At 37.6% G+C, this 27,854-nt stretch overlaps 1 protein-coding gene across 1 annotated transcript in view; it reads right to left on the bottom strand.

Moving 5' to 3' along the window:
* LOC122801175 (calsyntenin-2-like) overlaps positions 1 to 27,854 on the bottom strand; it is a 2,452,991-nt gene that overhangs the window by 478,014 nt on the left and 1,947,123 nt on the right. The gene's annotated exons all lie outside the window — the stretch shown is intronic.

Below are 27,854 nucleotides of genomic sequence, written 5' to 3'. Positions count from 1 at the left end.
CTTTCTTTTTGTGGCATATTTCTTTTTACTGGCAATTTATCTACTACCAGTTTCTACAAAAAATCTTGACATTCTACTTCTGATTACACCATTTGCTTCTTATTTTTATAGCTTTAAATTTTTCATCTGTTAGATTTTCCCATGGTTTTACATAGTAATGTTTTATCATTACATTCTTATACCATACTTTACTTTTTTCTATATCATCAATTATTATTTTCCACAAAAATAATTTTATTAACATGTTATTTCTTCATTTATACACTATTTCTCTTTTACTCTTTTTTACCACACCCAAAATTTATCATACTTATATTTATACAGTTTTGATACTAATTTCTTATCTTTTTCAATTATCCACTTTAACACTTTGTACAAATTTTAACCTTAAACCACCTCTTCCTTTATTCACATACAACACTCCTTTTTTTTTTACTTGGTTTAATCTAGAACCCCATCTAAATGAAAAAATATCTTCAATAATTCCTTTCAAATACTGTTGGCAACATAAATGCACTTGCTAAGTATGCTCTTTCCCATCAGTACTGAATTGATCAAATAAGCCCTTTTTCTAAATGATAATTTACATGTTTTCCAGAAAAGACAAGTTTGATTTATTTGTTTTTTCCTACTGAATTCTACTTGCATTCTTATTGCCAAATGTTATACCTAACACAGAAATTTCATTCATTGTAAAATAAATACCCCAATCTTTAGTACATCACCTAAATGTTTACTTTTCTCTTTATTTAAAATAATCCCTATCATTTCTAAGCATTCATTGTGCAAATTTTTACTTCTTTTATCCAAAATTTGTTTTTTCAATCATTATAATGTCATCTGCATATGTTAACAGAACTGGAATTCTTGACACTTCAGGTACTATATACCCCCCTTTCATTTTGCAATTTATTTCATATACTATCACATTCATAACTAATGTAAAGAGTAAACAACTTATTACCCATAAGATTTCATGTCCAGTTGTATCAAATGCCTTAAGGTCTCCTATCACAATCTTCACTTCTTCTTTTCTGTTCATAAAATCATCCTGAATTTCTCTAACTAGCATTAATAATTCTTGACAACCATTCCCCTTTATACTATATATGCTATTTTCCATAATATTTCCCATTTTAGGTTCAAATCTCTTTTGTATTATTTTCATAAAAGTCTTATAATCATTATTATTTAATGCTACTGGTCTACAGTTTCTTAATTCTCTTCTATCTTCCTTCATCCATATGAATTTAACTATTCCACTATATAATTCTTTATACATAAAACCTTCATTTAACTATTAATTCAAAATGTTTATAAAATATTTTTTTGCCATTCCCTTAAATTTTCCATCTAGGCCTGCAGCCGAATCTTTACTTACTTGTCCTAATGCTTTACCTAGCTCATTTAATGAAATTGCCTTTTCCAACTCTTTATTCTCTTTTTTTGGTTAACTTTTTTACTTTCTGCATTTATTCACTACCTTCTTTCTTTCTTTAAATATTTTGTACAGATTGCACTACACTATTCATAATCTTTTCCTTAGTTCTTTCAATTTCTCCGTTTACATTTTTTATTTCTCTCATTACACTACCACTTTCCTTTACTAATTTGCTTAGGTAACCTGATTCTTCTCTTTTTCCTTGTAAAAATATCTATGCTTATATAATAATTCTTGCATTTTATTCTTGATTTCTTTCATATATTTTGTTTTCTTTGTCAACATACTTGATAGCATTATGTTCTAATCTTCCAATGTGTTATATGTTTTTATATTTTTCTTTCTCTAATTTTATTACAACATATTGCCACTGTAAAAAAAATTCATATATTACCTTAAATATCACCCCAATGCTGACCACTTTTTTATAAAATGTTCTCATATTGATATGATCTTTACATATCTGTTTTATTAATATTTTTCTTTCTTCATTCTATACTTTCTCATTTATCCTTTTTATTCCTGTGCCTATATTTTATATTTTCCTTGTTTTCCTTTATCTCTAGCCATATTGTAAGATGATTTTTCTCCTTCTCCTACAACTAAACCTTCTGATACTATAAAATAATATATTTCAGTTCTATATATACCCCTTTTGTAAGTCGATTCATTTTTTCCCAAAATTTGAACTTACCACATCTTATAACATCTAACATTTTTCATAAATCATTTCCTTTCTTTCTACACTAGCTTATTAAATCACAAAGTCTCCTGTTATTCACATTTTATCACTACATAGTCTAAAATCTGATGAAATAAGCTTTCCCTTTCTTTACAGTTAGTATAAGCATACAACATTATAATTCTTTAGACTTATTCTTTCCATTTAAAATCTACAATTGTTAATCTTTCCTTTTTTGCTAAAGTTACATCTAATATCTATAGAATGTGGCTATTCCAGAACATCTCTCATTTCCCAAAGTCCAGATTATCTTTCCTGCACAGTTACTTTGTTTGTAATCTTTCATTTATTAAAAATCTTGTCTATTCTAGTATAATTATATCTACATCACATGCTTTACACCACTCCAAAATTCCTATTCTTCTTACTGTATTCTTAATACTATTCACATTTATAGAAAGCACTCAAACATTTTAATTTTCCTTTTTCCTTAGATTTATGGTGTCATAAATTCATAGTTAACTAATGGGCTAGCTTTCTTAATAGGTCATTGGAAGCCTAACCAATTTTACTTCCCATAGATGAGAATCAAACTCTGTATCTTGTATCTGTGAGTCAAACACCTTAACCATTATACCAACCTCCAATCTTTAGCTGCATATATTCCTTTTTATCAATTTCCATTCGTTTTTTTCTTTTGTACTTATCATTTTAACTGCTCTTTTTCTGTCTTTTACTCTTACACCAATACAATTATTTTTCTCCTTGTATTTCCTCAGTCTATATAATTTATTTCAGAACCTCTTTGTTCATTTTCTTCATTGTTTTAATTTTCCTTACTGTTATTTTCATTTTTGCAACCCATCTATAAATGTCCACGTTTGTTACATTTCTAACATTTCAATTCACATTTTTTGCATCATTTCACATATCTCCACAAATATAACATTTTCGTTTGTTACAGATATGTATCAAATTTCTTTTTTTCCACAAAAAAATAAACATGTTTGGATTGTCCCCAGTATTTTGCAGCATCCCTATTCCCCTCCACATTTATCATGCTTGGTATATGTACAATTTTTCTGTTTCTATTTTTAACACAACATTGCAATCCCAATCACCGGTCTATAAACCCTTTTTGTTATAAACATTTGCAATGTCCAGCACTTCTGTGGAATTGTACATGAGTCTTCTTTTTTATTTCCTGTTAAATGCTTTTGTCACATAATGATTCCATGGGTAACAGTCTTTCTTTTTTCCATATTCTCCAAGAAAAATTTCCAATGAAAAAACAATTTCAAACATAATGCACAAAAAGTCTCTTTGTTAATAAGAATAAATGCTCTTACTTCATGTGCTTTTATGCCCAAAGGAGCTATTGCATTGTCCCACATTTCATACCTGCCCATTTCTTTGTCTTCTTATATTTATTTTATTTATTTATTGACATTTGTTAAGGGGGTTTGTCCAACTGGGCTTGTGGCCCATTTTCAGTGGAGACCCAAGGAGAAAAGCTCCAGTAATACATTTTAAAACAAGTACAATTTTAAACAATATTGATATAATAGCAGTTATAGCAAACCAATTCACATATGTTGGGATACATGCATAAAGTAAAAGTTGCATCAAAAAGAAGCTAAGTAACAATTTTACGTTGATATAGTTCAATAGGTCAACAATGAACATTTTTTGTTTGTATAAAATTGTGCAAATGCATAGTAGACACATTGGAGAGAGGTGTAATGAGGTACTAAGTATAGTCCTTTTGAGGGTACAAAAAGGGAAGGAAGACTAGGTAGGGTCATGGCAAGGGCAGGTTCTGGAATTGAGAAAATAAACTTTTAGTTCATTTTTAAAGTGTGAGGTGTGGGAGATTGAACGTAAGTCAAGGGGAAGTTTGTTCCAAGCATGGGCAAGGGAGTGTTTGTAGAGTAGTTTGCCTACTGACCTTTTTGGGTGGTAGATATCAAGTAATTGTTGGTTAGAAGTACGGAGGGTCCGGGATGGGATGTAGATGGAGACTAAGGAAGATAGAGATGGACAGAAGGAGGGTTTATAAAGAATAGAGTGTAGCATATGAAATTGATAAGATAGCAGAAACTGGGGAAGTTCAAGCCATTGAAGAGAGTTTAAAGAAATGCAGTGGTGTGAGTTGTATGGGGAGTTAGTAATGAATTTGGCTATTTTATGGTAAGTCTGTTGCAGTTTGTTTAGAGTGGTGGCCTGGATATTGGTAAGAACTGGGGCGGCATATAAGAAGGAGGGGAAGAGGAGTGCCTGGCCCAGGGTAGGTCTAGATTCAGGGGTTAAGAATTTTTTTTCCGATATAGCAGGCCTAGTTTCTGGTTTGTTTTTTTTATACATTGGATTATGCATAGGTTGAACTTGAGTTTGTCGTCGATAATGACCCCTAGGAGTTTTGTGTGGGTGTCAGGTTGGATATTTGTATTGTTAGAAGTTGTAATAAAAAAAGGAGGTTTTGTGATGAGAAAGAGAACGGGAAAGGAAAAGTAGGAGTTTGGTCTTTTTGGGATTTAGGATCAATAGGTTGTGAGAGAGCCATTGTTCAGTGGATAGTAGGGCCTGTTGGGTCGGGGAATGTAGTTCAGGAATGTTATTTGAGATGGATATAAGTGTGGAGTCGTCGGCATACTGAATAGGGCAGGATTCTTTGCATGAGGTGTAAAGATCATTGGTGAAGATGTTAAACAAAAGGAGTCCCACGATGGAGCCTTGGGGAACACCAGTGGAGATGGGAAGGAAAGATGAGGAGGATGAGAGCCATTTGACAGATTGTTCCCTGCCAGATAGGTAACTATTAAACCAAGCAAGTGCGGAGGGGGATAGGTGGAGATTTGCAAGTTTGGATAGTAGTAGAGGATGAGAGACAGTATCAAAGGTTTTGGAGAGATCTAGGAAAAGATAGGAAATGAGTTTATTGTTCTCTAGGGCCCCTGCAATGATATGAGTGAAGGAGAGGAGGGCAGTGGTGAGGACGAAATCCATGCTGGGTAGGGGTTAAGTAAGTGGTGTGTAAGGAGGTGATGGAGAAGCTGTGAGTGAATACATTTTTCTAATATCTTGTAGAGGGGGATCAGAATGGTAATGGGTCGTTAGTTTGAGGGGTCAGTGGAGTTTCCACCTTTATGAAGAGGGATAGTGAAGAAAGATTTCCAAAGGGTGGGGACAGTTGATTCCAGAATAGATCGATTAATTAGTATAGATACAGGATAGGCAATTGAGTCAGCAGCAAGTTTGAGGAATGTAGGAGATAGATTGTCAGTGGAAGGAGAGCAAGGTTTTAGCTTGAGTAATAGAGATTTGATGTAAGTAATGGGAACTGGCTCAAAAGAATACAAAGTTGTGTTAGTGGGACTTGGAGAGGTGCGTGTCGAAGTAGAGTTTGGCTTAGAGGTTACCAGATTTTGGATGGAAGAGATAAAGTGTTTATTCAGGAGGGTAGCTGTTTCCTTAGAGGAAGAGTTAGGGTATGGGGAGGGATTAGAGGGCTTTCCAGGATAGAGGATGTTGTTGAAAGCTGACCAAAATTTTTGAGGATTGGATTTGTTGTTAAGCTGAGCAGAGCTATAGTATACCTTTTTGTCATTAGTTGTATGTTTTTTTGCAAGGTTCCTCAGTTGCCTGTATTTTTGAAGAAAAGGTGGTTATTTAGTTTTAGTCCAGGTTTTCCAAGCATGATCTCTTTGTTTCATAAAGGACCTAGTCTCTTTGGAGAGCCAAGGAGCATGGTTTGATTTTACTTTGATCTTTATAGAGGGAGCTAAGGAGTTTAGAGTATTCATAAAGATGCTATTGAAAGTGCTTACAGAATCGTTTAGGGGGAGGTGTTTTAGAATGGACCAATCTATGTTGTGGAGAATGGAGTTAAATTGGGATGAATTGAAAGTCGATACGATTCTTAAATTTGAATCCTTACCATGTACTTCCGTTTTTTATTTTCTTTTGCCTTACATTCTGCTAATCCACTTTTGCCATCTTTTACTTTCTGTGCATATGTTTTCTTTTCCTTTTCACCGCTATGTTTCAAGTTTGCCTCTTGCATCCACCTTTTGTATTTTCTACATAATGTCCCATCAAGAAACATCTCCTTCATTTTCTGGCTCACTCTGCACCACCATTTCTTTAAGAAAACCATCCTGCAAATAAGGTCTGTAATGATATATCCATCATTTACTGAATCATCTCCATCAAACAGGTTTCTTTGAAACAGTTCTTCATAATGTGGCACACATTCACCAGTGTCAATATTCACTTTTTTCTTCATTTGTTTCACTACTCCATCATATCCTTCTTTCTCCATCAACCTCCGTGTTTCTCCAAGAAACCTCTGTGTCTTAAATGGAAACATGAAGTACTCCTCCAAAATGGGTCCCACTCACAACAAAGACAAGTAAGAAAGGTTAATAATGGCAACCCAGGATGGTGGACTACATACATACTGATTTACAAAGTCCATCGAGCATGTGGGATAAATGTAGAATTTGTAAAAATGAACTGGAGACAGTGTCACATTTTCTTGCTGGGAGTGATACACTAATTGCTGAGGGCCTGTAAAATGAAAGGCACAATAATGTGGCAAGGCCATTGCATTGGGAATTTTGCACACACTACAATATAGAAGTAGCTGAGGAGCACTGGAAACATGACCCAAAAACCATTACAAAGATGACACAATGAAGTATATATTACATGGGATCACTTATTAACAACAGTTCAAAAAAACAGATGCGAAAAAGCCATAAATAGTAGTGCATGAAAAAAAGGCAAATGTAGCATTGATCTGTGAAATTGCTACACCTAGTGATTATAGTGTCTTATGTAGGAAGAGTCACTAAGTCATAACATACCAAGATTTGCAGGCAGAAATGAGAAGAAAGATATAAAGAGTAGAAGAAAGATACAAACAATGAGACTAACAGAAGAGAATCTACAGTGGTACTTAGAGATGCTACCAATACACATAACTCCATATGAATTGCGTATGGAGTCAGTTCTGGGCACACTGCGGGTGCTGCAAAGGGCACTTTTGGCTAACATCAGAGATTTAAACACTACTAAGTTTCATGAAATTTAATCATACCCTGATTTAGGAATGGTGCCTATTCCCGTCATGGTATTAGAAACCCCATAGTCTTGGAGAAATTAAACCATGATTACATAAAAGAGTAGGACTTGCATAATAATGCCACTTGGTATTCTGGGCCTGGAGTTACACAAAGTCCAGTGTTCTATGTAATTGCCTTTCTGTTACGAGTACCAAACCTCCAGTTCTGTGAAGCACCTTAAGGCAGACTGTGATCAGTGAATTCAGCAAGTGGTTAAGTTACTTAATTGTGCATGAAAAATGAGAACCATCATAGTGAACAAATAAACCAAACATAGCTTTAAGATTTCAGTTCAGTTATTTACTCACTCATTTAACTTTTTTATATTTTTATAGTTCCAGCTCACCACTGCCTAGATTTGTAATACAGAGGTACTTCTCATCTATTTTACTGCTAATAAGAATGAATAAGTTAAAAGAGATCCACAATTACAGTGAAAACATTAACTATTTCATGCCAGATATAGATACAGGGCTGTAATTTAGTGGAGACAGGGAGAAATGTTAAAACAGACAAGTTGTGGCCATTAGATGGAACATAAGGGAATAATGTTTAAATGACAAACCTAAAATAAATGTATTACACTCCTTATTTAAGAACGTGAACAACATTTGAAGAGTGAATATGAGTGCTCATTGGTGTGAAAAGTGGTGGAAAATTTTATTTTTTTAAATAATTTCTTATTTAATCACATAATTACCAAACGTAATGGGGTAGAATGCAGAAACATTAAGAGAAGATGGAGATGTTACAGTAATTTGTTAATAATCTGATTATCCTCGCAGGACAGTAAAGAATAAGCATCTGGACTCAGTGTCATGGTCCTCACTGTGTTCTAGCCATGGATACACCTGTAACTCTGGTTCTAGACAAAATTGTTTGCAGCATTTGTGACCTTTCAACAGTGGTTGCACCAAAAAGCCTGTTATCATTCAGACGTTCTACCAAATCCAACTAGCCTCCCCCAGATTATCTCCAACCAATGTTAAGGGCTGGTGAGGACTTCAATGCACCCTGGGGCAGCATGACACTGTTGATGTTTGTTTTTTTTATGTTTTTTTTAAATTATAAGTTCCCACTCCTGAACAGAAGACTATGTTATAGCATACAGCACTGAAGTGGCATGTAACTTACAAGTGGGAGACTGTGCATTACTTTAGTGTATAGCAGTGCAGCATTGTATGCGTTGCACAATTGAGTCTGATTATGGTATTAAGGCACATAAGATTACAGCACTGTTTGTCTTACATGTGAAGGAAATGAGAATTATGTTAAGGTACACAGCAGTCCAGCACTGTGTGCTTTGCCTATGAGGGGACTGAGGACTACATTAGAGAACAGCAATACAGCACTATATAGCTTATATATGGCTGGACAACGAACTATGTTAGGACACAAAACAATGGAATAATACATGCCTTATATCTTGGGGAACTGAACACTGTAATATGCTACTCAGCAGTGTCGCACTGCATGTGTCCTACATGAGGGGTGTGACTGCGCACTATAACAGGACACATAAGACTATTGCAGTATGCATCTGACATGAAGAGAATGCAGCATATTATTGGGGTATGCAGCAGTGTAGCGCAGTGTGCCTTACATTTTGGAGGACTCAGCATTGTAATGTGGTGCACAGCAGTGATGTATTGTGTGTGTCTTACATGAGGAGTGTAACTGGGCACTATGTTAGGACACATACTGTGCATCTTACTTGAGAGGAGTGGAACACTTTATTAGGGTATGCAGCACAGTGTGAATTATATTTTGGGAAATAAGCAACTTATTAGGGAACACAGCACAGTGTGCAATCCATTTTGTAGGGTTGAGCACCTTGTTAGGGTGCACAGCTGTGCAGCACAGTGTTCCATACATTTAAGGAGGCTAAGTATTATGTTACACCACAACACACAACAATTCCACACTGTTTCTACCTTACATGAGAAGGTGACAAACAGTCAGGAACACCGCTGTTAAGTTATTTTGAGAAGTTCAGAAATGTACTAAACTATAATGTATTTTTTTACATCTTTATGTTGCAGCACCAAGCTACATATTACTTTGTTTTTTCTCTCAGTGAATAATATTACAAAAGTACACAATCTTGCCAGATTAGCAGCAGATATTAAGCTATACTGACGCCAATATGGCTCACCCTTATATGTCCACACAATTCTGTAGCTGAAGTATTACAAATGCAGAGACAACTGTATATGGGAATTTCATCTATTTGTATGCTGCACACGTTGTGTGAGTTTGTGTGCATGTGTACTGGTGTGTGTGTGCCTGTGTGTGTGAATGCACATCTTGCATGAAGTACCATACCTCTCAACTATCCACAATTTCACATAATGCAAAGATTTTTGCCTCACAATTTTAGGCTGTTCTTGATAAAATGTGTGGTTTTCTGGCAAATCATTGAGGATTAATGTCAGTAGACAACAAAATCCATTTGAGTTGCAAACTTCATACCATTCAGAAAAAAATACATATTTATGAAAAACCTGTTATTCTAGTGACTTTCTAAGTTAATATGTACAATATTTAAAATCTGTCCCTATTTTTGAGTCTTTTTCCCACCATTATATTTGGCAATGTCCAGATTTCTTGTAATGAAAAGTTGAGAGGTATAGGATCACCGGAGGTTATTAGGCACATGGCCCTGGGGCCCTTACAAGCCTAGACAAGAGTTTATCCCCAAAAACAAATCTCAGTCAGCACGTATTGCCCCTGTCAATGAGGGACACAGTTGGAACCCCTGGGACAAATTTGTGTTTTCCAATCTACTCATCAAAGTTGCACTTGAAGAGGGTCAGCAAGGTACTGTGTTTGATGTGTATGGGAAGTCTATTCCAGAGACAGAGCAGCCTTTGGGAGACAACCCTGTCTGTCCAGCAGGTTTTATTGATGTCGCACATTAGATTCAGGCCTTTCAAGTGGGTAATGCATGAGGAGTTAGACTTAAGGATATGGAGCATCTCTAGTAGGGCAGGGTCGGAGATTGCCTTGTAGGTGAGACACAGATCACCTCTGAGCAATCTGTATGATACCAAGTAGAATGACAGTGATTTGAGCCTGTCCACATATGACAGGTTTTGGAGGCCATGGATTCTCTTTGTGAGGTATTTCTGTGGCCTTCTCAGTTGGTGCAGATGTTTGGAGAGGTGCTTACCAAACGGGGAGTTATACTCAGTTATTGGTCTACTGAGGGAGGAGTATAGAGAGATAATAACCTCCTTTTTTTCTGGATGAAATCCCTTTACTTATGAGATGAAACAAGTAAAAGGCTTTTCTCACCACTGCCGCTATATGATGGTTGAATGTGAGATTGTTATCAACCTGAGTACCCAGGTCTCTCACCACAGGTCGTGTGCTTAGGGGGTTGCCATTAATGTGATAATCAGTAGGGGCTGTATTTTTGCCGAATGGTATGATGATACTTTTTTTGCATTTAACTTGAGGCCATGACTTTGGCACATCATTTGGGGAGTCAATGACAGCATCCAACTTACAGTCATCCACAGACCTGGTCAGCCATAGGCCTTTTGTCTTTGCCTGTACCTTTGAGAAGTAGATGCCAAAACGTAGGGGTCCCAGGACAGATCCCTGGGGAACTCTACAAGTGACAAGTCTACTATCAGAGGTGGAGGCACCTATTTTGACTTTGAAGGTCCTGTCAGTGAGCCAGTTGGCCACTCACTTGAAGAGATAGGGATTTACACCAAGTTATGTTAGCTTCTTGATGATGCCTGAGTGGAGGATTGTGTCAAAGGCCATGGCCAAGTCAAGGTAAGCTGTATGTACTGACTTTCCCTCATCTAGGGCCTTAGTGACAGTCTCAAGGAATTCAACCAGGTTTAACAGGCAAGCTCTGTCTATAACAAATCCAAACTGGGCGGAGTCAAGTGCTTGGAGATTCATAGGTTCATAGGTTCATAGGTTCATACTAGGCTATCTGCCCAAGGGCATTTACAAGCCTAGCCCATCGTTTTGTGGCTTACGCCACCCCTTTAGTATGGGGAACTATACCCATTATTTTGCTGTGCCTCTGTCGAGCAGTGACACTGAGGTAATCCCTGGGGTATATCTGCGATCTCCCATCCATTGGTCAAGATTTCTCTTGAACAAGGCCAGCGAGGTGCTCTGCCTCACATGTACCGGGATTCTGTTCCACAGCATAGGGAGTCTTTGGGTGATGAATCTATCCCTCCAGCACGTCCTATTAATAGCCGTGTCAAGGTTTAAGTCTCCCGCCCTTGTGGCTCTGATGGATCTAGATTTTTTGAGGTGAAGCATATTCATCAAATCTGGGTTTGACATGGCCTTGTATGTTAGGCAAAGGTCACCTCTGAGCAACCGCTAGGCGACTGAATAGAGCTGGAGTTCTTTCAGTCGGGCAGCATAGGACAGATTTTTGAGACCCTTTATCCTTTTGGTGAGGAACTTTTGTGGCCTCTCCAGCTGCTGCAAGTGTCTGGTCAGATACATTCCGAATGGGGCATTATACTCAATCATTGGTCTGATGAGTGATGAGTAAAGGGAGACTATGACCTCCCTTGATCTAGATGAGAATCCCTTCATGATAAGGTGGGCAATGTAGAAGGTCTTCCTAACTACTTTAGCTACATGGGTATCGAATGACAGACTACTATCAACCTGGGTCCCCAGGTCCCTGATAACTTCTTCTGTGCTCAGTGGATTGCCACCTATTTGGTAGCTAGGGGTAACCTTGTTTTTCCCGAAGGGTATGACTATGCATTTTTTGGCATTTAACTTTAGGCCGTGGCTCTGGCACCAGTTATCCGTTTCTGTGAGACCCTTCTGAAGGATATCTGTGTCAGATGTGTTTTCTACTATGGCGCCCAGTTTGCAGTCATCTGCAAACTTTGTCAGCCATAACCCTCCTGTGTTTGCTTGTACTTCGGAAAAGTAGATGCCAAACAAGAGTGGGCCCAGGACTGAGCCCTGTGGGACACCACTTGTGACAGGCTTTGAGTCTGACATGGCGCCAGCAGCTCTGACCCTGTGGGTTCTGTCACTCAGCCAGTTTGCTAAAGAAGGCCTTATGATTGTCTTTTGAGTCTTTAGCTATTTTTCTCTCAAAATTTGCTTTGGATGATTTTATGAGAGCTCTTAGTTTTTTACTTGTAGTGATCAAGGGTGTCTTACCTTTTAAGGATTTTGCTCTATCTTGTAGTAGCTTCCTCCTTTTGTTGTAGAGTTTGTTTATGGCTGGGGTCCACCAGACTGGACGCTTGCCTTTGGTACAAAGAGTCTTTGTTTTGCTTGGGATTGCCTTATCCATGCAGTCCTGCAGGTGCTTATAGAAGGCATTTGTAAGTGATTCAGTGGCTTGAGTACTGTTTTCCGCCGGCTCGGGGGCCTTAAAGGAGACCACACTAGTCTTTAGAAGTGTGAAGTCGGCTTTTGAGAAGTTCTTTACTGTGGTCTTTTTATTTCAGGTGGGGTGGGATGAGGACCTCCAGCGAGATTAGTTTGTGGTCTGATCTCACCAGTGAGGGGTACACCTCCGGTGTTGAACATTGTGCTCCCATGTTCGTGATGATGAGATCAAGTATGTTATCTCCTCTTGTGGGGATGGTGACTAGTTGTTCCATGGCATTTGAGTTTATGAATTCCAGGAACTTTTGGGCTAGGGTGTTTGGGCTTGAGTAGTGTTCCCAGTCTATATTAGGGTAATTGAAGTCACCTAGTATGATGGTGTTTGGTGATACATTTATCCCTCTAGTGTTTTCAGGAAGGCCATGTGAGGTTCCTGAGTTTGTGAGGGTGGCCTGTAACATGCTACAATTTGCAGAGCAGTCTTGCCTATGGTTAATTGCACCTGGATGGTCTCCGATGCATCGTGCGTTGCCACCAGTCTTGAGGTGTGGGTGTCCTTGATGAATATGGATACCCCTCCTTTCTTGGTATTGTCCAGATTTTGGGGCCGGAACGCATGATATGAGGTAAAACCTGATAGCGCTGGGGTGCTCTCAGGAGCCTTGAACCAGGTTTCTGTCACAGCACAGACATCGATGTTCTCCATACTGAGAAGGGCCTCGAGTGCGTGCATTTTGAGATTTAGACTTCTGGCATTGAGCAGCATTACCCTTAGTTTTTTTCCTTTTTTGTGTTCTAGGGTGGTAGGTTTAGAATTTGAGCCTTGCCTAAAAAGCGCACTATGGGGTGGCAAGAGCCTTTGCCAATATCCGGAATCCCAGGGTGACAGGTGCAAGCCGTCCCTTGCGAAGCAGCGTGGCTTGTCCAGCATGTCATCCCAGGCAGACAGACACTGGATCCCCTTTGAATGACACCAGTGTTTAAGCCAATTGTTAAAGCTGATCATCTTATCTCTGTATTGTGGCATCATTCTTGGTGAAGGTAGGATACTGCTCAAGGTCAGGGTCATACCTGTCTGGGCTACATAATCAGAGAGCTCCTCAATGTCTCTTTTCATGTAGTCCAAGGAGGTACGTCTCAGGTCGCTTACACCAGCGTGGACAATGACTGAGTCATATTTGTACCTGCTGTTGAGAGACCTGAGTGCTTGCGTTATGTGGCAGATTCTAGCGCCCGACAGGCAGCTTACTGTGACCTTCTCCTTACTCAGTCTGGTGAGCGGGACGTCAGTGTGTCTGACTATGGAGTCACCGATGACTAGTGTGTCTGGCATTGTGTTTGGCCTTAAGGGCTGTGACTGTTTGACACTCTGACTGTGAGGTCTATGTGTTGCAGGTGTTGTGTTCTGAGGTGGTGGTTGTTTGGGTGTCTGCTTTGGTGGCCTCTGCTGTTTTGGTAGGTTTTTGATCAGAGCCTCCGAGTATGTCTTTGTATGTTTATGTGTATGATTTGAGGTTGTAATGGTAATATGTGAGACTGGGTCTATAGTGTGTGTGGTAACCTTCTCCTCCTGACTGGTCTTGCCAGTCCTATGTTGAGAGAGCTCAGCCTCCAGTTTGGCCGTATAGTTGCATCTCTCGCATGTATTTGTGTTTTGTGGGAGGAGGAGAGGGTTGTCTGTGTACATGAGGCAATTGTAACATTGCCTCAATATTCCCAGGTTCACCAGCTGAGCAGGAGAGGACACTAGCAACTGATCCCTCGACATGCTAGAAGGAATAGACAAAAAAAACTTTAAAAAGATTCCGGGGGACGTGGTGACCGAGAAATGGGGGGTTGCCTTTTTGGGGTACTATCTATGACAAGAGTGCCGTATCAAGGTAATAAGTACTGTAGGAGCAAGTGCTACATTTAACAGATAGAGAATAGTCTACTTGGAGTCAAGTAGAGATGATCTTTTTAATTATAGGATACGCTGATTAGATCAGTAGTATAGTTCGAGGAAGGTAGTTTTAAGGGAAAATTTGAAGAGTGGACTTTAGGTAGCCCGAATAGTTTAAACCTGCTTAACCGGCGCTGCCCTAGTGTGCAACAGTAGCAACTCCGCGCCTGCTTAACCGGCGCTGCCCTAGTGTGCAACAGTAGCAACTCCGCGCTAAATCGGGCTAAATCGGGCTAAATCGCGCTAAAGCGTGCTTTATAGCAGGGGGCTGGAAAAGACAGGAAATGACCCAAAATGGCCAACAAACCACAAGTCACTGCCCTAAACCACTCCTCTGAGGACAAATGAAGGAGTTATGGAAATGACCCCTAGTGGCCAATAAAACTACAGTTTCAAGTCAGTAACCACCTCTCCGGGGGGCAGGGAAGCTGCTCAATGTTAGTCACTGTCACTGATGAACACAGAGACCCTCCTTCAGCCCAAGCAAAAATGGCCTCACAGAAACTTTCAAACAGTTCAGGAACAGCAAGCCTGTAACTGAACTTTTTTAACTCTCAGAAAAGTGGGAAAAAAGCAAGATTTTTTTTTTGTTTTTGTTTTTTTACAGAGATAGCAGAGGTTCACAAGTAATATCAAGTTATAACAGTGCAGTAAATGACCCCACACAAGAGTGCTAGGTCAAGGACAGAAAATATGCAAGTTTTAAGAAAATAACGATTTAAAATTAAGTGCAAACAGGAAATTCAGCAAACAGCTTTTGGTTGTGCTCTAAATACAGCTACTAATACAGAAATCAAGTTTAACAAGCCAGAAAATGCTCAAGCTAGGCAGCTATGCAGAAAAACTTAGCAAATAAACAGAGAAAAAATACTTAAAATCTCAAAAGTGGCTCCCTTCTTCTCTCAGCGTTTTTTCCTCTTGGAGGGTGCTTCACCAACAGCCAACAAGCCTGAAAAGACGCTCAAACCACGAGGCAACTAGGTTTTAAGAGAGGAAGATGAAGGAGTTATGGAAATGACCACTAGTGGCCAATAAAACTACAGTTTCAAGTCAGTAACCACCTCTCCGGGGGGCAGGGAAGCTGCTCAATGTTAGTCACTGCCACTGATGAACACAGAGACCCTCCTTCAGCCCAAGCAAAAATGGCCTCACAGAAACTTTCAAACAGTTCAGGAATTGCCTATGTTCTTGTTTATGAGAATCATAATAATATGCTCCATGGCTTTACAGATCAGACTTGTCAAGCTAATGGGGTGATAGTTAGTTTCCAGGGTCAATAGTGGCATCACCTTTGTGCAAGGGGATGACAATGGTGGTTCTCCACTCTGCTGGAATGAAACCTGTACTTAGGCTGTGGTTGAATAGGGTCCTCAATGGCAAAGCCAGTTGTTGCTGGAGATGGTGCATAATACATCCTGGGATACTATCAGGTCCCATGGAAGCTGTGTTCTTTGCCTTGGATAGGGCCTTTAACACTTGATCTACAGAGATATGAAGTGAGGGACAAGTATTGGGCATGTCAAAAATGCCTTTGGTGGAGGTCAGGGGGTGAGCTTTGCACTGAACCTATTTGCTAGCAGGTTGGCTAAGTCAACAGGATCAGTGTAAGTGATACTAATTTGGAACAAACCTCAACCTTCCCATGGGTATGATAAGTGTGTGTCTGTGTCTGTCAGTGTGTGTATGTGTCTGTGTGTGCGTGTGTTGTGTGTGTGTGTGTGTGTGTGTGTGTGTGTGTGTGTGTCTGTGTGTGTGTGACAGTGTAAGTATGCAGATGTCTGTGAAATGCAGGAGCAGTATATAGTCTTACTCACTTTTTTATATAATTCACAACAGATGAGTTTTTGATGCACGACAATGTATTGCTTCTTCTTGCTTGCTTGTTTAAACAATTTTGCATTAAAAGGAAGAACTACTGTTCAAAGAAATTACATAGGTTTAAAAGCTATCCTTAGCAAGATGGCAACCAGTAAGACGTCAACACTTATAACAAGTTGGTGACCAGAGCCATCCTGTGTACATTCATTTGTTCATTTATTCAATCATTCATTCTCAAATTACTCGATTTATCCAGTTTATGCATAGTGAAGAGGCGAGGAGAGAATTTTACACACTATAGGTAATCACACATAATGTGAGAAACCGATGACGTAATTCAACACATAATTTTAAAAAATATAGATGAAAATGCAGACACAAAATATATGCCTCCATTAAACTTTGTGTGCATGTTAATGTATCATGTACAGTTATATAAAGTAGACACCAAATGGTGTTTTTCTGTCTTTGGGTTGTTGATATGGATTGGGTTTGATTTCTTACACATGTAAAGGAATATGGAAATCGTAGCTTTATAATAATATGCCACAAAATAAACATTTGTGATTGATAAGAAGACAGCTGTTCCTTCAGGTAATCTGCTTCATTACTGGGGCAGGTGAAGTTCTGGTTCTAGTGGAGATCACTTCAGTGCCAGAGGTCTTGTGAACTGTGTGTGTACCTTATAATTACTGAAAAGCTGCTTTTCTATCAGATCATGTTGGAGTCTGGATGGAATCTATGGACTGCCTGCCAGAAAAACCTGATTTTGTACTTTGTGAAACAGCAGTATACTGTTACCACAACTACAGTTTGCTACAGTAGGTCAAATTGTAAATGTACATTTATTTGTGTCATGTTTAGTATTTTATTATAATGCCTAAACTAAGCTAACACCTTCCTCATAAATAATCTTCTGCAGTTTATAGATTACGGCAGGATCATTTGTATTAGAGTCACTTTAATGCTTTAAACAATAAGCGTTATGATTTTGTAAATTGCATAGTGCACTGGCTGGAATTGGTAAAATTGCTTTCACACAAGCTCAAATAAAGACGAAATGGAAGACAGCTGACAGAACAGAACTGCTTTTGTCCCCACTTTCTGAATGTGCAGCATATACTGCATAACACTACAAGTTATCAACATTGCATGCCTTAGCTCTTAAGTATGATTTATAATATCAGTATATGAAGGTCCTAGTATATGCACTGACTAGATCAACCACAGGCAAGTAAAGAGAATGTTTCATTCCTAACAAAATACTGACTGTTTGTTGGTGAAGCAAAGCCTACCAAAATTAGGCAAATAATTTGGGGCCAAAGCCAGAAAATGATAAGCAACACACTTGAGAGCTACAGTATATAAATCAGACAATATGGATGAAATATACTAGCCCTGATGCAGAGCACATGCATGCTATTTTTAAAAGTTACACTTGAAAGGGTTTCTAAATTTACTAAGAGTAACGTATGGAGAATTCTGTTCATCTCACACTATTCAAAAGTGTGGCTAAATATAATTTTAAGGAATTTCACTGAATTTTATTAAAATGCACTTGAGTCGTTTTGCATTTTACTACACTACAGACCAAGTTGGACATACCAAATAAATTCTTTTGAAATATTATATGTAGCTTATTAAAACATGACTCATCTTAATATGTTACTGCATTTTACAGCAATTAGTGAATTTAGTAGTTAGACTTGCAGGAGATGTGTTGAAACACATGGTACCAGGATACAGCAATGTAGGCTAGGTACAACATTATGGATCTCTGTGTTATAAGAAATAATGTGGTTACAATGATAAAGTGTCAGGGTATCACATCACATACATATACATATACACACATATATATATAAATATATATATATATATATATATATATATATATATATATATATATATATATATATATATATATATATATATATATATATATATATATATACACACATATATATATATTCCCTGAGATATAGCATTCCAGACATAGCTTCTACTTGTAAACTTTATGGATACCTGCTACTCTGAATAAGAACCAGTATCATAACTGCCAACTGAGTACTGACTAGTAAGAACACACTTCACTGGTCCAGTTGTCATATTTCTTTAGGCATAGTCCATTTTCTATTTTTGTATTTATTTATTTGTTCTTGTTGCCTGGGAAAAGTCTGACTGGGTAAAACCCGTTTTCAGTGGAGGCCCGGTCAGAAAAGCTCCATATTTAAGATACACATGCTGCACATTTACAATTGCAAGGCAACATCTGTACATGAGCTTATTTACATGATTTTCAAATATTACTTACATGAACAGAAAAAGAGAGAAATTAATATATATTGGCTAATTACTGAAGAGAAAATAAAAGACAATAATAGTTAATGTATTTACAGCATGATGACTACAGGAAAAAGGTAGAACGTGGGTGTTTATGAGATTACTAATAATTTACAGAGAGACAAGTAGTATTGCAGCTTAAAAATTAATAACAAACAAGAAAAAACCTTCCGGATGGATACTGCTGTCGTGTAAAAGGTTCTTTATTAAAACCAAAGAATAAAATCCAAAGGCACAAAATGTAGAAAATGTTAGCGCTTTCGGGTGTTACCCTTCATCAGACAAAGCACAATCATTATGAGACATTATTTAAAGCATACATACGCTAATCAGGGGTTAGTAAAAAACCCGCCTATTCCTCAAGGCGGGCTTCAAAGGTATGACATCATTAAGGCCAGGCCATCTATGGGCCATAAGTTCTATAATCCACCTAGACTCAATCAGTTATGTCTGTTGTTTTATGTCCCCCCCTCTTTTATTCAGTGTAACATTCACTAAGGCCCTAAAAGTGAAAGCATGTGTCGGAAACTCATTGACATGCCTAAAAAGGGCATTGTGTACATCGCCATTTCTTATGGCTGATAAATGCTGTAGCAGCCTCACTTTAAACATATTGTTGGTCTTGCCCACATAAAAACATGGGCAAGACCTACACTCAGCCAGGTAAACTATATTTCTCGTCCTACAAGTTGCCCTAGCTTTCAGTTGTATATTCCTACCTGTAGTGTGATGCACAAGGGTCGTATCCCTATTAATATGTGGGCAGGCCTTGCATACTCCACACGGTGTACTCCCAACTTGTTTGACATAGATCCTATCCTGCATAGTGTGCTCTCTACAGAGAATATCCTACAAATTTTTATTTTTCCTATATCCAAACATAGGATGGGAACCTACAACCTTCTCAACCTTATCATCACTGATAAGGATATTCCAATTTCTCTTCACTATGTCGGTGATGTCCTTGATGTTGCTACTATAAGTAAACGTCATTTTAAAAGGATGTTCCTCTCCATTACCAGCCTTTACTGCATAAGTTCGAGAGTGTAGCCATGGTTTATAGTTTAATACCCTCTTCTCTTTACTATTCGAAATAGTCCTATCAACCATCCCACCTTTGTAGCCTCTATCTAGTAGGAAACTTTTCAACCTATTGGTTTCTCCTTCAAAAATTGAGTCATCAGTACAAATCCTTGATATTCTGCTCACCTGTCCCTGTATGAGAACCAGTTCATCCACAACCACCCCTTCTGGTGGCCCCATGTCAGGTTACATAAACGTTACGTGGACGATATTTTTATTTTGTGGGAAGGGGATGTATCGTCCATGGATTGTTTTGTGGAGTATTTACATTCCACCACACATTTCTTTAGATTCACTAAGGTAGTCTCCCATATTCGAATAGATTTTCTTGATGTTTTGATAACACAAACCAGTACAGGATTCACTACTGGCTTACACAGGAAGGAATGTTGGAAAAATACGCTGTTAACATACGATAGCATGCACCCACGCTACACCTTTCCTAGTGTCATACAGGGACAGGTGAGCAGAATATCAAGGATTTGTACTGATGACTCAATTTTTGAAGGAGAAACCAATAGGTTGAAAAGTTTCCTACTAGATAGAGGCTACAAAGGTGGGATGGTTGATAGGACTATTTCGAATAGTAAAGAGAAGAGGGTATTAGACTATAAACCATGGCTACACTCTCGAACTCATGCAGTAATGGCTGGTAATGGAGAGGAACATCCTTTTAAAATGGCGTTTACTTATAGTAGCAACATCAAGGACATCACCGACATAGTGAAGAGAAATTGGAATATCCTTATCAGTGATGATAAGGTTAAGAAGGTTGTAGGTTCCCATCCTATGTTTGGATATAGGAAAAATAAAAATTTGAAGGATATTCTCTGTAGAGAGCACACTATGCAGGATAGGATCTATGTCAAACAAGTTGGGAGTACACCGTGTGGAGTATGCAAGGCCTGCCCACATATTAATAGGGATACGACCCTTGTGCATCACACTACAGGTAGAAATATACAACTGAAAGCTAGGGCAACTTGTAGGACGAGAAATATAGTTTACCTGGCTGAGTGTAGGTCTTGCCCATGTTTTTATGTGGGCAAGACCAACAATATGTTTAAAGTGAGGCTGCTACAGCATTTATCAGCCATAAGAAATGGCGATGTACACAATGCCCTTTTTAGGCATGTCAATGAGTTTCCGACACATGCTTTCACTTTTAGGGCCTTAGTGAATGTTACACTGAATAAAAGAGGGGGGGACATAAAACAACAGACAGAACTGATTGAGTCTAGGTGGATTATAGAACTTATGGCCCATAGATGGCCTGGCCTTAATGATGTCATACCTTTGAAGCCCGCCTTGAGGAATAGGCGGGTTTTTTACTAACCCCTGATTGGCGTATGTATGCTTTAAATAATGTCTCATAATGATTGTGCTTTGTCTGATGAAGGGTAACACCCGAAAGCCCTAACATTTTCTACATTTTGTGCCTTTGGATTTTATTCTTTGGTTTTAATAAAGAACCTTTTACACGACAGCAGTATCCATCCGGAAGGTTTTTTCTTGTTTGAATGTTTTGACTGTCTTCCATTGGTTGGATCTTGTCAGCATCGAGCATTTTGGATTTTTTCTTAAAAATTAATAAGCAAGGAGAAATTATGGAAATCAGCTGGCAGTAAATGGACAGAGGAGGAATCGTAGTTAGATGTGGGGTAAGAGAAAAAGAGGAAGAGTTTAGGAAATGTGTGCAGTATGACGAGGCATGATAAAGTACACAAGACTGGGAAGGAAAGTGGCTGAAAGAGTTGGAGAAAAGTAATCTGAGTTAAGCTAGCCAGGTGAGCAGGAAGAACAGAGCCGTCTTTGGCACAGGTTCTGTTTAAGCAAAGTTTGGAAACTGTTGTAACTGTGTGGGGATTTCATTCCAGAGTTTTGATACACAGTGGCAAATGATAGAATCGCCCGCAGTCTTGAATGTCTTACTGATACATAATAAGAGTTTATTACTAGTATGCAGGTCTCTAGTGGGTGGATAGTGTAGCAGCATATTTTGAAATACTGGGCATTTGTCTGAAGAGAACAATAGGCTGTGGGCAATGATTAGTTGTGAGCATGTCAACTGGTTTGGGAGTTCAAGCCAGTTTAATTGTATTGATGCAAGGCAGTGGTGTTTTATAAGGTTGTTTGAATGCAAATTTAGCAGTTGATTGCAAATTCAGCTATTTTATAAAAGCAGGAGGTTAGTTTAGTTTTATATGTAGTGTTGATATTTATAAGAACAGGAGAAGCCTACAATAGAGAAGGAAGGAGGTATGTTGCCTATAAGGTAATCCTTACTTGATCTGTCAGATATTGTTTGGTACTATAGAGAGAGCTGAGTTTTTGATGAGTTTTCTTGATGGAATGAAGTATGTGTTGATCACATTTGAGGTTGTCATCAATTATGACTCCGAGCAGTTTACTTTGGCTCATGGCTTCTAGTTTTGGGTTACTACTTGAGGTAATATGAAATGTGTGTTTCTGGTTAAGCTGCTGTTTTGGAGTAAATAGCATAAGCTTGTATTTTTTTTTTTGTTTTTTTTTTTTTAGGATTAAAAGGCAAGTTAGAATTTTTAGCCATATTTCAGTGTTAGTGAAAGATGTTTGAGTGATTTCTTGTAACTTAATTATGGATGGGGCAGAGTAAATAAGGGATGGATCGTCAGCATATTGTAAGACAGTGGCAAGTGTTGCAGAAGGATCAAGTTTATTATGAAAATATTAAATAGAAGGTGGGCAAGTACTGATGCCTGAGGTACACCAATAGACATTGTTGGAAATGTTGAAAGATTGTGTTGCCATTTAGTTGCCTGCTGACAACTGCATACATAACTGTGAGATCTAGAGTAACAAGTTCAGAAAGGAGCTTTTAGTGGGACACTGTGTCAAATTCTTTGGAAAGGTCAAGGAAAAGTAAATAAACAAAGTTGCCCTCATTTCTATATTGGTTGACTATGTTGGTTAAATTGAGGAGATCAGCAGTTGTGATTGGGCCTGAAACCATGACAGGTGTTGGAGAGGAAGTTGTGTTTGGTTATATGTTTCTGAAGCTGAGAGTGAACACATTTCTTAAGGATGTTGGATAGGTATGACAGGATAGCAATAGGTCTATAGTTTTTTAACTCTGTTGACGTACCTCCTTTGTGATGGGGTATAATAATGGATTTTCTACAGATAGATGGGACATAGTTTTCAGTTATTGATCGGTTGATCAGAATGGAAACAGAGAAGGCTGCACCTATTTTTAGGAATTCGGTGAGAAGGTTATCAGCAGCTGAGGTTGTTGCTTTTAATTTGGATAGTAATTTTTCTATGTTTGGATATTGTGATGGGCTGAAAACTAAAAGACAGTGTGTTGCTTTCGAGAATAAATGGAAGTTGAAGGGGTGAAGTGAGGCGGTCATTGATTAGTGATAGAACTGACTAGATAAAATAAGTGTTGAACTGAGTGGCAATGGACTCTGTTATTTGAAGTGGAAGAACAGGTTGTGGTAGTATGGCCAGGGTTTAACAGTTTATTTAGAGTGGACCAAAACAGCTTGAGGTTGTTATGGTGCTTTTTTGGGGATATTACTGTAGTATGATTTCTTGCCAGATTTAATAAGGATCTCTCTTTGTAGCATGAGCTATCCATCTCTTTTGTCAGCCATGGTGCTATGCTAGTTTTTAGCCTTCTTGTCCTAACTAGTGATAAATCATTTAGTATTTTTAGAAAGGTACAACTGAAGTGAGTAACTGCTTCATCTAGGGGTATTACTCTTAACGCATTCTAGATGAATGGGGCAGGACTGTAATAAAAGTGTCTTTGTCATATTTGGTTAAATTGTGTATGTTTATAGATTATTTGTTAGGGTGAATCTTTTTTTGTCTTATAAGTTGGGAGGTGGTAACTTATAGCATCTGGTAAACAACCACAGGATTTTATACTATTGGATTTATTTGTCAATATCCAGTCCAGTGTGGACTACCTGTTAGTGCTTTTGTTGAATCTGGTCATAGAGTTTATTAGTATGGTAAAGCCAAATAGGTGAAGAGAGTCCTTGGTATTGTTTATGGATTACCAGTGTATGTTTAGGTTACCTAAGATGAAGGTATCCTGGTGAGTGCCGTCAGATATCCAGTGTAGGATACTTTTGTTGCCTGGTGGGATGTATACTGCTGAGATAAATATAGATTTCTTTTGGTTGATTTTGAGGTATGAAATCAGAAGTTCAGCATCATTACATTTTGGGATATTTATTTATTTTTTATTTACTTATTGATTTACTGACATCTGATTACTAGGAAAATCCGACCGGGTAGGAACCCATTTTCAGCAGATGCCTGGGGTGAAAAGCTTCAAAATATTACAAAACATTTAAGAACAATAATTTTACAGTCTTTAGAAATAATACAAGAAACAAATACAGTTTAAATAATTATAGAAAATTAGACATGCTATGAAAACTTTCGTTAAGAATAGATACAATTATATGACAATGAATTAACAGCTAGAGATATTTAGCCAGTTTGTAGAGAAATTAAAGGTAACTTAGTATAATAAAAACAGGAACTGCAGTATGAAGTGAGAGAAAAGTAGGCTTATGGTATATTTAGTGAGATAGTCAGGGGAGAGAAATTGAGAAGTAAGGAAGTGAGTGAAGAAAGGAGATTAAGGAGATGTAAGGTATGAACAAGCATTTGTTCACATTTAGGGATATAGTATATCCTGGTGTTGAGCAAGAATAGAGCTAGCTTTTGGCTAGGAAGTCATTCAGAATTTTTTTTAATAAAATATTTTTATTGAAGTAAGAAAAATGATACTTTTAACAATAATATAAACATAATGGATAAAATTTTCAAACATAAAAGAACAATGAAAAAGACACACTACAACTATATACACTATCTACAGAGACCCAAAACTGATAAAATTATAAAACAATAGCAAAAAGTTTGCATAATAAACATCACATAATTCAGAAAAGGTTATAGAGTCTTTATAAAAAACTTCAATGGGAAAAGAAACCGTTATTCAAGGATTATTAACAAAATTTCTTGGATTTACTCCCACTTCTTTTGTTTTGGTTTCTCTGGAAATCTCTTCTTCAAGGCGGGTCAGAAAATTTTCCATAGTTGGAGAGGTGGTGGACTTCCATTTTCATGTTATATACTTTCTAGCAATCATCAGGATTGTCCATAAGAGGTATGAGTTTCATTGCTCATTACAAAACCTTCATTTACATTAAAGAACATTACTGATTTAGTTAGACTAAAATTATCTATAAATAATGCTTTAAAAGGCTTCAATATTATCCCAAAACTATTTTAAACAGGCACATTCATAAAAAAATGTGGATCCAATCTGCTTTACATGGGGAACAACATCTCTAACAAATAATATTGTCAGTTTTATTAAATTATGCAAACCTCTCAGGAGTTAAAAAGGCACTATGCAGGAACTTCCACATAAAAATACTCCAATACTGTCCCCAGAATGTTAATTTTATAGAAGATAATCATTTGCATTTATGAACTAAACTATAATTGAGAGAGAAACTCAGTCATTGATTTCCAATATTTATTTGTTAGTGTAGTTTTATATCCTAATAGTATACCATACAGTTTGGAAATTATACTGTTACAGTTAAAATGATTGTAGACTAATTCAAATATATTCAAGACTGCCTAACTCTCCTTTATTAACACTATCCTTCAGCATAAAAACAATGGCTATCTCTACTCTGCTACTTTCCTAGACATATCTAAAGCATTTGACATGGTCTCACACAAACAACTCATCTCTGTCCTCAAAAAACCTATCCTTCTCTCAATCAGTCACTAACTGGCTTCAGAGTTACCTGTCTGACCACCAACAATCCGTTGTATGGCAGAATGACATATCTCCCCAAATATCTGTCTCTATAGGGGTGCCCCAAGGATCCATTCTTGGACCCCTACTCTTCTCTATTTTCACCAATAATCTAGCCTCTGCCACCGTTAAACACGGCACACTTATACAATACGCAGATGACTCAACCATCATCTGCTCAGCACAGTCCCTACCCAAACTGCAAAAAGTCACACAGGAAGCCTTTTTCTCTGTTGAAACTTGATTATCCGATGCCCAATTAATACTCAACCCAAACAAAACTAAACTACTCATCTTCCAACCCACCAAACATGCTCAGAACAACTCTCACTTTAACATCACAGCAAAAGACAACGCCACTATACACCCAACAGAACACACCACATTGCTAGGAGTGGAAATAGACAATAAACTAAAATTTGACATTCACATATCCATGACCGTAAAAAAGTCCACAAAAAAATAGGAGCGTTATACAGAAATAAGCAACTTCTCACTAAAAGCAGCAAAGATTTCTGTAGCAAATTCCTACCTTATCTCCACCCTACTTTATGCCTCTCCAATATATACCAACCTAAGGCAATGCAATCTAAACAAGCTCGAGACCTGCTACAACAAAATCGCCAAATTCGCCACAGGGGCATCCTACCGTAGTCACCACTGTCTCTCACTTGCTGAACTGGGCTGGCTTGAACTCCCTCACCTCCTTCAATGGTATCAACTCACATTCGCCCACAAACTAATAAACCATCCATTAAAAGTCCCATCCCCCAGAATCTACTCCAACCCTATCACACCACCGGACCACTAAGATCCAGCAACAAAAATCACTTACAGGTCACTAAAGCCAATAACTCTGCTGGAAAAGCACTATTCTCTTGTGCCATAGCCAAATTATGCAACTCCCTCCCACCCACAAATACCTCTGTACCATCAGGCACCCACTTCAAAACTTTATTAAAAGCGCACCTAAAAACATGCTGGCTATGCCCTTGCAACTCCCCCTTTAATATCACCCACCCCATCCACCCACTACCTTTCTTTCCACCCCACTACCTTGATTATAGCAAGCACGGATGCTCATAAGCCTAATTACTTATTATACAGCAGGAACTTCTTAGTGTAACAATTGTTAATGTCTGTTATGTACTTCGCAGATGATAAAGATTCTAGTTGTCTACTGATGTACTATGTTCTTCATCTGTAGCTATGTTTGTAATTGTTAATTGCTATGTTGACCAAATTGTTAGTTGCTATGTAAATCAAATGTAACTACTGTCTGTATATTTTAACTGTGGAGCTTTTCTCCCCGGGCCTCTGCTGAAAATGAACCTACGTCCAGTCGTACACTCTCGGTCATCAAATGTAAATAAATAAATAAATACATAAAATATAACAAATTAAAGGTGGTTGGTTTTTATAGGAAGAGTTACTAATAATTCTACTTAGATGCTTTGAATAATTCACTATACTTTGTAATAATAACCAGTCATGTGTCTGTAGATTGAATTTGTTAATAATGTGTTGCAGTTAAAACTTCTAAGATTCTTATGCCGTGGTTTCAGCATACAAATTTATTGTTCTCCCATTCATAGAAAAGTTTAAAGTGTATCTTATCCAGGAAGATTTTGTAATTTTGAAGGGAACAAGTAAATCAAACCAAATTGTAATGTCTGCATTGGAGTTTTATCTTTCTGAAGTTATTAAAGGTGTTGTTTATGATATTAGACTTTATAGATTGTGTGACATTGTTTTGTATGGAGTGGCAAATAAAATATCAACATTTATTAGAAGCTTCACTAATAAAAACTTTTGATAATAGTGTTTTTCATTTTAAAATACAGATAAGACTGCCAATAAGAGCTAAAATTTGGGTATACCCAGCTTATGACGTCTTTAAGCAGCAAGGCTCTTATGTAAGTTTCTATATCTGGGAATATTATGCTGCTTTATCCCAAGATCTTATATGATAAATATAAGCTATTCTGCTCTTTTTAGGGAACCATAAAATGTTTGATAAAATTCTATTTATATTTCTGGTAAATTTATTTCCATGAGGTGTGGCAAGGGCTAATACTATGTAGAGAATCTTTGGCAAAAGGACCATGTTTATTAATTGCAACCTATCTTAAAAAGAGAAGAATATGTTATTCCATTTACTTATGTGGTTATTTACTAACGATAACATGTTTTTATAATTGGTTTCTCTTGTTGCTTCAATAGTGTTGTTTAAGGTT

The sequence above is a fragment of the Protopterus annectens genome, chromosome 4.part1, assembly GCF_019279795.1.
Source record: "Protopterus annectens isolate FY-2018-M chromosome 4.part1, PAN1.0, whole genome shotgun sequence".
Taxonomy (NCBI): Eukaryota; Metazoa; Chordata; order Ceratodontiformes; family Protopteridae; genus Protopterus; species Protopterus annectens.
The sequence above is the reverse complement of the archived record's forward strand: the minus strand, read 5'-3'. Positions and strand labels throughout refer to the sequence as shown.